Source organism: Rhinolophus sinicus, linkage group LG05, assembly GCF_036562045.2.
Source record: "Rhinolophus sinicus isolate RSC01 linkage group LG05, ASM3656204v1, whole genome shotgun sequence".
NCBI classification, from domain to species: domain Eukaryota; kingdom Metazoa; phylum Chordata; class Mammalia; order Chiroptera; family Rhinolophidae; genus Rhinolophus; species Rhinolophus sinicus.
This window is the reverse complement of record NC_133755.1, coordinates 85,693,304-85,706,817: the sequence shown is the minus strand read 5'-3', so window position 1 is coordinate 85,706,817 and position 13,514 is coordinate 85,693,304. Positions and strand designations below refer to the sequence as shown.

Below are 13,514 nucleotides of genomic sequence, written 5' to 3'. Positions count from 1 at the left end.
CTCACATATCAATAATCACCCTAAATGTAAATGGACTGAACTCACCAATAAAAAGGCACAGAGTAGCAGATTGGATCAAAAAACTAAACCCAACCATATGCTGTCTCCAAGAGACACATCTCAGCTACAAGGACAAGCATAGACTCAAAGTGAAAGGGTGGAAATTGACACTCCAAGCAAATGGTACCCAGAGAAAATCAGGTGTAGCCATAATGATATCAGATGAAACAGACTTCAAGGTGAAAAAGGTAACAAGAGACAAAGATGGACATTTCATAATGGTAAAGGGGACTATACAACAAGAAGACATAACAGTCATCAATATTTATGCCCCCAATCAGGGAGCACCGAAATATACCAAGCAACTACTAACAGAACTAAAGGGAGAAATTGACCAAAACACAATTATACTAGGGGACTTAAATACATCATTGACAGCTATGGATAGATCATCCAAAAAGAAAATAAATAACGAAATAGCAGCCCTAAATGACACATTAGATGAAATGGACATAATTGACATTTATAGAGAACTTCATCCTAGAACATCAGACTATACATTTTTTTCTAGTGTACATGGAACATTCTCAAGGATAGACCATATATTGGGACATAAAACTAGCCTCAGCAAATTTAGGAAGATCAAAACCATACCAAACATATTCTCTGATCACAAGGCTTTGAAATTGGATACCAACTCCAAAAATAAATCAGGAAAAACAACAAACATGTGGAGATTAAACAATATAGTTTTAAAGAATAACTGGGTCAAAGAAGAAATAAGAGGAGAGATCAAAAGATACATAGAAACAAATGACAATGAAAATACAGCCTACCAAAATTTTTGGGATGCAGCGAAAGCAGTTTTAAGAGGGAAATTTGTATCATTACAGGCCTATCTCAAGAAACAAGAAAAATCCCAGATAAATAACCTCACATTACACCTTAAAGAACTAGAAAAAGAAGAACAAATGAAACCCAAGGTCAGCAGAAGAAAGGAAATAATAAAAATCACAGCAGAGCTAAATGTAATCGAGAACAAAAAGACAATAGAAAAAACTAATGTAACAAAGAACTGGTTCTTTGAAAAGATTAATAAAATTGACAAACCCTTGGCTCAACTCACTAAAATAAAAAAAGACTCTAATAAACAAAATCAGAAATGTAAGAGGGGAAGTTATCACGGATGCCACAGAAATACAAAGGATCATCCAAGAATACTATGAAGGACTATATGCCACCAAATTCAATAACCTAGAAGAAATGGACAAGTTCTTAGAAACATATAGCCTTTCTAGGCTGAACCATGAAGAACTGGAAAATCTAAACAGACCGATCACCAGTAACGAAATTGAATCAGTCATCTGAAATCTTCCCAAAAGCAAAAGTCCAGGACCAGATGGCTTCACTAGTGAATTCTACCAATCTTTCAAAGAGGATCTAATACCAATCCTGCTCAAACTCTTCCAAAAAATTGAAGAGACAGTACTCCCTAACTCATTTTATGAGGCCAACATTACCCTGATATCAAAACCTGGTAAGGACAGCACAAAAAAAGAAAACTACCGACCAGTATCTCTGATGAATACAGATGCAAAAATCCTAAATAAAATTCTAGCAAATCGAATGCAACAATGCATTAAAAAGATTATTCATCACGACCAAGTGGGGTTCATCCCAGGGGCACAAGGATGGTTCAACATACGCAAATCCATCAATGTGATACATCACATAGACAAAATAAAGGACAAAAATCATATGATTATATCAATTGATGCAGAAAAGCATTTGACATGATACAACATACACTTATGAATAAAACAGGTACAGAAGGAAAATACCTTAACATAATAAAGGCCATATATGACAAACCCTTAGCTAATCTCATAATTAACAGTGAAAAACTGAAGCCCTTTGCTCTACGTTCAGGAACACGACAGGGCTGTCCCCTATCACCTCTGCTTTTCAACATAGTGTTGGAAGTCCTCGCCAGAGCAATCAGGCAAGAGAAAGAAATAAAAGGCATCCAAATTGGGGATGAAGAAGTTAAATTGTCACTCTTTGCAGATGACATGATGCTATATATAGAAAACCCTAAAGACTCCACCAAAAAGCTATTAGAAACAATCAACAAATACAGTAAAGTTCCTGGCTACAAAATCAACATACAAAAGTCCACTGCATTCCTATATACTAACAATGAAATCTCAGAAGAAGAAAAAAAACCCAAACAATTCCTTTTGCAATTGCAGCAAAAAGAATAAAATACCTAGGAATAAACTTAACCAAGGATGTGAAAGACCTATATGCTGAAAACTATAAGACATTTTTAAAAGAAACTGAAGAAGACACAAAGAAATGGAAAGACATTCCATGCTCATGGATTGGAAGAATCAACATAGTTAAAATGGCCATATTACCCAAAGCAATCCTCATCAAAATCCCAGTGGCATTTTTTAAAGAAACAGAACAAAAAATCATCAGATTTGTTTGGAACCACAAAAGACCCGGAATAGCTAAAGCAATCTTAAGAGAAAAGAACAATAATGGAGGTATCACACTCCCTGACTTTAGCTTGTAATACAGGGCAACAATAATCAAAACAGCATGGTATTGGCAGAAAAACAGACACGTAGACAAATGGAATAGAATTGAGAACTCAGAAACAAAATCACATATGGACAGATAATTTTTGACAAAGAAGCAAAAAACATGCAATGGAGAAAAGACAGCCTCTTCAATTAATGTACTGGGAGAATTGGATAGCCACGTGCAAAAGAATGAAACTGGACTGCTATCTGTCACCATGTATCAAAATTAATTCAAAATGGATCAAAGACTTAAGCATAAGACCTGACACAATAAACTGCATAGAAGAAAACATAGGTACTAAACTTATGGACCTTGGGTTCAAAGAGCATTTTATGAATTTGACTCCAAAGGCAATGGAAGTAAAAGCTAAAATAAATGAATGGGACTATATCAAACTTAAAAGCTTCTGCACAGCAAAAGAAACCATTGACAAAATAAAGAGGCAACCAACTGAATGGGAGAAGATTTTTGCAAACAGTGCCTCCGATAAGCGGCTAATATTCAAAATATACAAGGAACTCATGCAACTCAACAACAAAAAAACAAACAACCCATTTGAAAAATGAGGAGAGGACCTGTAGAGACAACTCTCCAAAGAGGACATACAAATGGCAAATAGAAATGAAAAAATGCTCAACATCACTAATCATCAGAAAAATGCAAATGAAAACCACAATGAGATATCACCTCACCCCAGTCAGAATGGCTATCATCAACAAGACTAATAGTAACAAGTGTTGGAGAGGCTCTGGAGAAAAAGGAACCCTCGTACACTGTTGGCGGGAATGCAGACTGGTGTAGCCGTTATGGAAGGCAGTGTGCAGGTTCCTCAAAAAATTATGCATAGAATTACCATATGACCCAGCAATCCCTCTCCTGGGTATCTACCCAAAAAACCTGAAAACATTTATACATAAAGACACGTGTGCTCTAATGTTCATTGCAGCTTTGTTTATGGTGGCCAAGACATGGAAACAACCAAAATGTCCTTCGATAGATGAATGGATAAAGAAGTTGTGGTATGTATACACAATGGAATACTATTCGGCGGTAAGAAAAGATGATATAGAAACATTTGTGACAACATGGATGGATCTTGAGATTATAATGCTAAGAGAAATAAGTCAGACAGAAAAAGAGAAACACATGATTTCACTGATATGTGGTATATAAAACTGAAAACAACAAAAGAACAAGACAAACAAATGAAGAAACAAAAACTCATAGACATATACAATAGTTTAAGGGTTTCCAGAGGGTATGGGGGGCTCTAGAAGAGGGTAAACGGGGTCTAATATATGGTGATGGAAAAGGAACCGACTCTGGGTGGTGAAAACACAGTGTGAGATATAGATAATGTATTACAGAATTGTACACCTAAAATCTATGTAACTTTACTAACATTGTCACCCCAATAAACTTCAAATTTTAAAAAAAGGAAGAAAAAGAACAAAAACAAACAAACAAAAAGAAAAATAGATGATATATAAAACAGTAGCATAATTTTCTCCCTAAAAAAACACCACGGCACATTTGAATTTTATGAGGAATAATTAATGAGTTCTTGTTTTGTAAAAGTGATGCATACTCATTATATTCATCAAGATAGACCAAGTTATATTGTGGTAGCCAATTAACAAATAGCACCATAATCTCAGAAGCTTAAAATCACAAAGGTTTTTTCCTTGCTCCCAATATTTGTCCAATACGATTTAATGGCAGTTCTGCTTCATATACTTAACACTCAATTAGTAAGGCTGGTGGAGATGCTGCCATCTTGTGAGGCCCCCATCTTTACATAAAGCTTCAGGGTTTGTCACAAAAGGAGAGAATATTAAGGAGAACTTCATACTAGTTCTTAAAAGCTTCAATGCAAAAACATCATTTTCACATGAGCTCTCTTCAAGGAAGCATGTGCAAGAAAGAATAAGCTGGAAGTTTTGGTGAGCACTGGTAATCTCTACCACACTCATTATTATTATTTAAACAAAACAAAACTCAACACAAAAAGGAGCAAATATGAGGTAGAAATCTCCCAGTCAAAAAAAACAATGTTAATGTTTGATAAAAAATTGTTTGGACATTTCTTTATATGTATATACAAATAGAAGAACAGACAGAAGTACCTTTATCAAAACAAAAGCATACCACATATATTTGAAAATTATTAAATTTTATTTGAATTTAATAGAAAAAAATGAAATTGAAGGAATTGGTGAGCTGCAGATAAATGTATGTGTTTTGTTTTTTTTTTCATGGTAAGGGATGTGTATCTTTTTTTCTAAAAGTATCTCTTTAGAATTAAGAAAAATGGAAAACATTATGGGACTTGGGTCATTACAGTTTTTAATGATATGGTAGAATTTAGATAGTATCTATTCATTTCTCGCTTTGAAATATAAGGAAATAAGGTCACTTATAACACCACTCCCTCTTTTCCTTTCTAACTCCAAATTTTTGTTAGATCTATTATTACTTTTATATTTTCAAGGTTTATCATATTCACTTTACACAGTTGTTTGTTTTTATGACTGTATTAAAATAAATTCAGTGTTTTTCACTAGTCTTTCTGTAATGCTTCTCAGTCCCTGAGCTCTTTATTTAGATTTATCTCTTAGTTGGTTAGACTTCATTGTCAAGCAATTTTAAAGAAGAATTCCTGGGTTCATTTTCTCTCTGAACTCACATATGCTTAAAAGTATTTGTCTGAACAGAAACAGACTCATAGATATAGCCAACAAAGTGATGGTTTCTATATGGGAAGGGGTTGGGGGGCTGGGTGAGAAAAGTGAAGGGATTAAGAAGTACAAATTGATAGTTACAAAATAGTCACAGGGATATAAAGTACAGAATGGGAAAATAGTCAATAATATTGTAAAAACTACAAATGGTGTCAGGTGGTTACTAGACTTATCGGGGAATCATTTCATAAATTATATAAATGTCTAACCACTACACTGTACACCTGAAACTAATATAAAATATTGAATTTTAACTATAAGTTAAAAAGCAGTCATAGAGATGTAAAGTACAGCATAAGGAATGTAGTCAATAATACTGTAATAACAATGTACAGTGTCAGATGGGTAATAAACTTACTGTGGTTATCACTTCATGAGGTATATAAATGTCTAATCACTATGTTGTTTTGTACACCTGAAACAAACAAACAAATAAGAGCATTTGAGTTTTTATTTTTAAGGAACAAATTGATAATTTGGCTGGATATTGGGAGACAATATCCTTGCTTCAGAACTTGTTCTATTGTCTTCTGGCACTGAATACTACAGAGGAAAATTCTGAGAATAATCTCTCTCGTATTTTCATTCACAGTTGGCTTGCATTTTCTGACTAGTTGTCCATAAGGCTCTTTCTTTAGCTTTGGGATTTAGTAACTTCAATAGATTTTTATCTTGGATTTGAGCTCTTTCAATTTTTTCTTGGATACAGGTGTGCTTTTCATCTGCAGATTCAAGTGATTCCAAATTTCAGCAAAATTTTATTTTTCTCTCTACCCATGCTTTTTCTGTTGCTTTTGTTCTTTTCTTTTCTTCAAGATTTTGAATTATGTATTATTAGGTTCTCCTTTGTCATTCTGCGTATCACTACTTTGTATGCCCTTAGTTATTTTTCAGCTACACTTCTTCCTCTTCTTTTTTTCCCCTCTTCCTCCTTCTCAGTATACTCCGCTTCTTACTTCTTTTTTGCTTCTAATGGCACTTTCATCTCTATGATGGCTTTCTTTTTCTCTATTATATCTTTTATGAGTTCTTCAGGTTTGCTTTTCATCTTCTTCTCGTCATCTAATCTTTTATTTGAACACTTCTGTATTTTTAAGCTATTTTTTTAAACCAAAGAATGAATTTAGGTAACATATCTAAGATTATGAAGAACATAGCCTCTGCTCCCTGAAGTAATCAGCCTTCAAATATATATTCCTTAGCAACCCCCCCACCCCCACACACACACTCCATATATACAGAGAAGTCTTCAGCTATTTTCTTTTTGATAATTTTATCTTTGAACAGGTCCATCTTTTTCCTAAAGAGTAGTCTGGGGGATACGTGAGGGAATGTTCAAATTAAGTTTTGTTTCCAGAATACTTTTATTCTATATCTGTTATGTCTTTAGCCTTAAAGGCATACACTTTCCTCAGTTTTTTGCACTAAGAGGTCTGGAATGATAAAACCTCTTGTCACAAACTCACTGAACACCTCTCACAAAAGGCCATCTTTCTTGGCAATGAGCCTAGACCGCTGACCACAAAAAAGGCCTGCCTTTAAGGTTTCTTCTTTGGGTTCACCTTTTATAATATAGAATAAATATCTATATAATACCACTCCCTTGCCTAACACTTGCCTATGTTCTTAGATCTCATCACCCTAACCAAAAGATTACTGGATTGTGTTTGAGAACTGTGACCCTTTCTTAAAGGGGAAACTATATCCTGACTGAGGTTGGAGGATATATGTGTTGGCTCTCAGCACCCTCCCTCACCATAATTCAGATTTCATAGTATTTGGCAGGTTTTCTTATGGTTTGAGGTTATGGCTAGTTCCTTGTTTCACTGAAGATGGCTTTTTCCCCCCTCTATTTTTCGTATTTCATTGCTGTTGTTAGTGAATTTCAATAACAGGGAGTAGAGTAAAAATTACTTTCTTCTGCTATGTTTAATCAGAGATGAGAATTTTAAAGATAAGAAGAAACACTACAGCTAAATTTTCACAGCCAAAAAGATTATGTTTCTCTAATCGTGTACATGGAGTGTGTACATTTTAACATTCTAACAATGACCACACACTTCACTTATTTTAATAAATGTTTTAGATCTCAAAACTCATGGTTCATGCAATACCACTCACTAATCAGGTTAGATGAGAGCAGAATGCCAACTATATCATAACACAGAATCACTATGTAAAAAAATTATACATTTCTCATATACCTCATATATAAGATGTAAAAAAACCCAGAAATGTCTGGTATACAGTAAGTGCTCAAAATTTAAGTTTCTTCACTTCACATAGTAGATAAGAGGTTATAATTGTCAACACATCTTTTGCTAAGGCTTCTAGCTACCTTTTGGGACCTAATAATAAGAGATGCTATTCGTGCTGTAATAAGAACAAAGCCAAAAGTATTTTTCCTGCCATGTATTTTGCTCTTGTCAGGCTCAAAAATCTTGGAATAAACTTGCTAATTAGATACAACTAATGTATCTTTCAAACAAAAATCTGTGAGTATGTGTTAGCCAGTGTCCCTCTAACAGTTTGATGGAATATGATTCTGGAACACTAATTACAGCCGAAATCCTCTCCTTTCCCACACACACCACACAAGGACAATGAAGCCTTGTGTTATTAACAAACATAATCTAATAGGAAAACTGCCCTGTCCTTCCTGTGCTGCCCTCATGTCATTAGACAACATGTCCAACAGCAGCTGCTCCTCTAACCGGCACAAACCTACTAACTCCACTCACACCCAGTCTCCCAACTGTCTGTGCACACCCACAAGGTCACACAACTCACTCCAAAAGTTCAATAATGTGCAAAGTCTACAGCTTATAAAGCACATCAGCACAACACAGATAAACTTAGTATGTTTTTTACCACACGAAAAGAGTTAGGTAGAAAGACCTTGAACAGCTCCTGGCAAAATAATTTATAAATCCTGTAAAGATTATTCGTAGGTTGATTATTTGAAATGTAACTTTTTGTAAAAGGTTGAGAGTCTCACAGGCTTTTGTTTGTTTGTTTGTTTGTTTGTTTGTTTTTAAGAAGTCAAAGTCATCTGCGATGTGCTCTATACTCACCAACAGGCACAGTGCGTCAGAAAATCACTTTCGATTCTGAGCCTGAGATTTCAGGTCTTAACACCTGAAATGATCAGGTCTTCCTCTCCCCATCAATTCCACAAAACAATGAATTAATAGCTGACTACTTCAATGCCAGGTACTGAGAGAAAAGAGGTAAACAAATCAACAGTCTGTGTTCAAACAGTTGCTAGCTAAGAACTGTAGGGTCTTTCCAAATGTCATTTAATTATCACTATAACCCTAGAAAGTAGGTATAATTGTGCCCATTTTACAGGTTAGAAAGTACAGTTTAAACCAATTAAGTGACATGTATAAGGACATACACCTGGGAAAGGGTGGAGCAGGAGTAGAACAGAAGATCTTGTCTGAAGCTCATGTTCTTCACCGCTGCCTGGCAGGGATGTGTAATGATGGTGCAGACACCTCTGATAAGATTCACTCCAATCCGATGATGACCATCCCTTTCCGTGTCTCAGGCCAAAAGGGAACGATGGGGTAGAAGTGATGGGGCATCAAATTTCAATTTAAAATAACAAAACACTTTCTAATAGGTAGAACTATAGATCAGTGAGCTATTGTACTTCTGAGCATGATATCCAAAGCAGAAACCATAAAATGGAAAGACTGATACAACTATATTGAAAAAAGAAAACTAAAAGAAAATTTATAAAACAGGGAAAATGTTTGCTGAATGTATGACAAAGACAAAAAGTTATTATCCTTAATGTTCCTTCATTCAATGATTATTTACTGAGCACCTACTATGTATCAGGCCCTGTTTCTAAAAGTGGTGATTGCAGGGTGAACAGGACCAAATCCCAGTCCTCATTGGGTCAACAAATCAACCAGACCTACTCTAATACACCAAGAGAAAAACAAACAGAAGACACAAACAAAAACAGAAATACAAATGGTAAATGAAGATATAAAAGAATTTTGTAATCAAAATGCAATTTAAAACAAGATTTTTTTTTCCGCTTGCCAAATTGGCAGAATTTTCAAATTTAGTGGTGTTGGCAAGGATGCAGAATATAGACCTGCTCGTATACTTCTCTGGGAGTGGGTTTTAACCAGCTTCTTAAGAGTAACACGTAAACTGTCCCCAACTTTAGCCTGAACACATTTAATTGCTAAAAATGTGCATTCCTGGCTTCACTCCAGAGATTCTGAGTCCATAGATCAGAAATAGGATCCAAGAAAGTGTGTCTTTCAAGTAAGACACAGTGTTCTGTTGTAAGTTATCCTCCGGCCATACTTGGGGACAAAGTGCTCTAGACTATGGGCAGAGTTGAGCAAATGGTCCCAGGTATGGGGCTGTGCAGGGCCTGACCATCAAGTGAAGAGTGTCCTGCGTACTTAGGCTTGATTGATTGATAGAAGCATTTAACTATAACACAAAAGAGTGTCAAGTCACACATGCTACTGATGGGCTTTGACACTGGCTCACACACAGTTCAGCTTCTATAACATTTAGTCTCTTTGGCACAGCAATTCAACTTTTTAAAAAATGTACCCTAATGATATAATAAGGTCTTATTCAAAACATTGGTTGGATTACTGAAATTATTTAAGAGTTCTAAATAAATGAGAAGAGGTTAAAGCTAATCTTGATAACTTTTCCTTAAAATGCTAGATTTGGGAGAGAATATAAAACGAAAGAGCCCTCCATTTTGTGTCCCACATATTCAGACTTTGTTTTGCAAATGTTTTCTAGTTACCATGGCAACTTCTGAATTTCTCTGTATAAATGGGAATTTGGGAACACTGTTTAAAAAAAAAAAAAAGAATAGCATGTTCTTTTTATCCTGGTAATCTCATTCTGTGCTGACAAATTACATTCTGACAGCTAGGCTGTAATCTAAAACATGCTTTTTTAGAGACGCTGAATAATAAAGTATTTCCTGGGATTGACAGGTATTTTTCATGTATATTTTTATGTGTTTGCTTTCAATGAATCAAGAGATAAACTGAAGAGCTAAATATGTGCTATATTTTTTGAATAGTTCAGAAAGATATCCTCACTTGAAAATTTTGACATATGTCAATTTGATTATTATACTTGTAAAATACAGCATAAAGAAGGAACATAAGCTTCTGATCAGTCAGACTTGGAGCTGAACCCTGGCTCTGCCACTTTCTAGTTGTGAGACCTTGGGCAGGCATTCTAAGACTTTGAGTCTCAATTTCCATCTATAAAATAAGAATCAGAAATAATACATAAACATATACGAGGTGCGATCAAATGATATGGTGAAAGATTAAATTAAAAATTTTTTATTACAGTAAGAGACATATTGCCATTAATCCCCCTCAAAATACTTCCCCTGGCTTCGAACACACTTATCCCATCATTCTTGCCACATTATGAAGCAGTTCTGGAAGTCCTCTTTCGTGAGTGTCTTTAGTTGTGCTGTTATGGCTGCCTCAATGCCCTGAATCATTTTGACTTTGGGGAAGAGCCAGAAGTCACATGGTGCCTGATCTGGTGAATAAAGTGGATGAGGACACACTGTAATATTTTTATTTGATAGAAATTGCTGTACCAGAAGCGACGTGTGACACGGAGCATTGTCATGATGGAGGATGATTTATGGCACACTTTAAAACACACCTTCTCTCAACCATAGCTCACAGCTGACTGACTGCCCTGAACAAGTTGAAACTTGTCACATACTGTTACTAAGGTTTGACATGCTGCTTCCCATATTGAAGATCCCTGCCTTTCCACTGTATGGCATTCAGCAGCATTCACATTTTTTTATCACAGCAGAAAGGCTCCATGTCACACATTGCTTCTGGTACAGCAATTTCTGTCAAGTAAAAACTTTACTGCGTGTACTCACCCACCTTATTCACCAGATCTGGCACCCGGCACCATGTGACTTCTGGCTCTTCACCAAAGTCAAAATGATTCAGGACATTGAGGAAACCACGACAATGCAACTAAAGACACTCATGAAAGAGGACTTCCAGAATTGCTTCAGGAAGTGGCAAGAATGATGGGATAAGTGTGTTTGAAGCGAGGGGTATTTTGAGGTGGATTAATGGCAATGTGTCTTTTACTGTAATAAATTATTTTTTATTTAAACATTCACTGTATTTTTTGAGCACACCTTGTAAAGTGTCTACAACAATGTCAAGTCTATTGAGCAGGTTCTCAATATAAAAGGGTAGCTCTTATTCCCAAAGAAAAAGTAGAAGCAAGCACGGAAACACCCAAAACCTATTAGACTTGGTTTATGAGAAATTAGGCTTCATATAGGAAAAATGAATATATTTTAAAAAACGCACACGAGTACTATTCAAATTGGACTTCTTCAGGTTTCAGCTTATTTATAATATTATTACTAGATACTCATTAGTAAGTTATAGGAAAAGACTTGGGATTTTGTAAGGTGGTAGAACATGATAAACTTTCACAAAGGAAGTAGGTGGTCCTCAAAACTTTACAAAATAATAGTTTGAAAAGATGCAGTCAGCTAAACTTAACAAACTAAACAGCAATGGACAAGCTTTTAAGCTAATAAAGGTCATGATGAATTAGGGCCAGGAGCCCTCAATTACCCACTGAAGAGGAAGGGATATAATAATTTTGACGACAAGGCCTAGACTTCTCTCAGGATGAGTCGCTTCTGGAGGGAGGTTAGCACTGAGGCAGGGACAGATTTCTCCACTTTGTTTTCCAATAACATTTATGGATCTACCTTTTCTCTTTTTCATATTCCATTGGTGGGCAGGACCCATCTATATTCTGTTATCTCTTAGTTTGCTCTTTATTAAACTGTATGAAGAAACAGGATTTTTAATTGAGAATGCTAAATCTTTCATCATTATACTCCTTAATTCTTAATCTGCCTTTATTCCTTAATCTTTAATTACTGTGACAAATAAAAGCACAACGGATGACCACATGGGCAAAATGTTGAAGCAAAACATTGTAGAGCAAAAGAAGACATTCTGAAATTAAAACCATGTAAAACTTTCCTGAAATGAAAATCATAATTTAAGGGTCCTTAAATCCATATTATATGTGGCATATAAGCTCGACTTGTATGTTAGTCTATTGGAAAGTACTGATGCAGAACTGGTAATACAAAACAAAACAAAACAAAAAACCACCATGACCACCACCAACAAAACTAAGGGCCCAGCACAATTACAGATGTCCATACTCTATTTTCACTATCTGAATTTGGTTTCCATTTATCTATCTTGTATCTAAAGTGGTGCATTCAAGAGGGTGGAAATAGGGCAGAAAAAAGTTAGTTAATAGACTTTCTCAGACTACTTACCCTCCCAGCTTACTATCCTCACCTGTTGCTTGTTCTCAGAGACAGAGAACTCTGGGAGCATGGTTTATAAAGGAAACTGCCAGTGATAACAGTAAGCTGTACGTCTGGGGAATCATTCCCACACCACCATCACTCCACTCCTTTCACTGCAGTGTCACCGGATGAGCGCTTCATGACCCTCCATCTCCAATTAGGAATTGGTTGAGGTCAGGGTCCCTGACCAAGGTGGGTCAATCCTGGCTCCTGCCTAGGGTTCCCACGTAAAACAAGGTGCCCAGTTAGGTTTGGATGTCAGATTAACAACAAATAGTATAAGGATGTCCCAATATTGCACTGAGACACACTCACATTACACACCATGGCGGTGTTCCCAGATCTGCCAATAACAGCTGCAAATGCATAGAGCACTTCCTGTGTTCTATGCATTATTCTAAATGCTTTATAAATAATAATTCACTAACCACATGGAAAAACATGGGTATGTAAACATATGCCAATATACGAGGGATAATCTGCGATTAGGAAGAGTGAATTGTGTCCTTGAATTTCAAAATTTATGCAAATATTCCTATACTTAAGACATGTATTGAGTTTTTATTCATTAACTGCCAACCAATTTGTACAAAATTGAAAAATATAAAAATTACAAGAGTCCATTAACTAGCTGAGAAAGTCTTCTCACTTCTCTGGATCTAGATTTCCTAACCTGTAACATGAGCTTTAGATGAGACCCTTTTTAAGGTCTTTGCTGCCCCTAAAATCCTATTACATCTTATAGCATAGAAAACCAGCTTGCAGAGAAAAGTTTATTA

General features: G+C 35.6%; 1 protein-coding gene across 2 annotated transcripts in view; it reads right to left on the bottom strand.

The window, feature by feature from the left end:
* KIF6 (kinesin family member 6) overlaps positions 1 to 13,514 on the bottom strand; it is a 408,069-nt gene that overhangs the window by 288,933 nt on the left and 105,622 nt on the right. Inside the window, exon 1 of one of the 2 annotated variants that reach the window (XM_074332874.1) lies at positions 5,692 to 5,736. The exons of the other annotated variant lie outside the window; for it this stretch is intronic. The gene's annotated coding sequence lies outside the window, so the exon portion shown is untranslated. Of the gene's footprint in view, positions 1 to 5,691; positions 5,737 to 13,514 lie in introns of those variants that run through there. 2 annotated transcript variants of the gene reach the window in all.